The sequence below is a fragment of the Orcinus orca genome, chromosome 1 (genome assembly GCF_937001465.1).
Source record: "Orcinus orca chromosome 1, mOrcOrc1.1, whole genome shotgun sequence".
Lineage (NCBI taxonomy): Eukaryota > Metazoa > Chordata > Mammalia > Artiodactyla > Delphinidae > Orcinus > Orcinus orca.
Genome location: NC_064559.1, coordinates 123294286 through 123295238, shown reverse-complemented (window position 1 = coordinate 123295238; position 953 = coordinate 123294286). Strand labels below are relative to the sequence as shown.

Below are 953 nucleotides of genomic sequence, written 5' to 3'. Positions count from 1 at the left end.
TATTTTCTCCCATTCTGGGGTTGTCTTTTCATCTCATTTATGGTTTCCTTTGCTGTGCAAAAGCTTTTAAGTTTCATTAGGTCCCATTCGTTAATTTTTGTTTTTATTTTCATTACTCTAGGAAGTGGGTCAAAAAAGATCCTGCTGCGATTTATGTCAAAGAGTGTTCTGCCTACGTTTTCCTCTAAGAATTTTATAGTGTCTGGCCTTACATTCAGGTCTTTAATCCATTTTATTTCTGTGTATGGTATTGGGGAATGTTCTAATTTCATTCTTTTACATGTAGCTGTCCAGTTTTCCCAGCACCACTTATTGAAGAGACTGTCTTTTCTTCATTGTATATTCTCACCTCCTTTGTCATAGATTAGGTGAACATATGTGCGTGGGAAAAATATGGAACGCTTCATGAATTTGCATGTCATCCTTGTGTAGGGGCCATGCTAATCTTCTCTGTATCGTTCCAATTTTAGTATATGTGCTGCCAAAGGGAGCACGGAAATGATTTCTTAAACATGACACAGGGCTTCCCTGGTGGTGCAGTGGTTAAGAATCTGCCTGCCAATGCAGGGGACACAGGTTTGAGCCTTGGTCTGGGAAGATCACACATGCCACAGAGCAACTAAGCCTGTGTGCCACATTACTGAGCTTGTGCTCTAGAGCCCACGAGCCACAACTACTGAGCTCACGTGCCACAACTACTGAAGCCCGCATGCCTAGAGCCCGAGCTCCGCAACAAGAGAGGCCACTGCAGTGAGAAGCCTGCGCACCACAACCAAGAGTAGCCCTCACTCGCCCGCGTGCAGCAACAAAGACCCAATGCAGCCAAAAATACATAAATAAAATAAATAAATTTTTTAAAAATGATGCAAAAGGCACTAACTAAAAGGAGAAGATCAACAAAGTTGATTTCATTAAAATTAAGTTCCCTTCATTGACATACACTATTAAGATAG

At 41.6% G+C, this 953-nt stretch overlaps 1 non-coding gene across 1 annotated transcript; it reads right to left on the bottom strand.

The window, feature by feature from the left end:
• Positions 1–387: 387 nt before the first annotated feature.
• LOC117203241 (U6 spliceosomal RNA) lies at positions 388–494 on the bottom strand. Its single transcript, XR_004485931.1, has one exon. It is a non-coding gene; the product is annotated as a U6 spliceosomal RNA (small nuclear RNA).
• Positions 495–953: the final 459 nt, after the last annotated feature.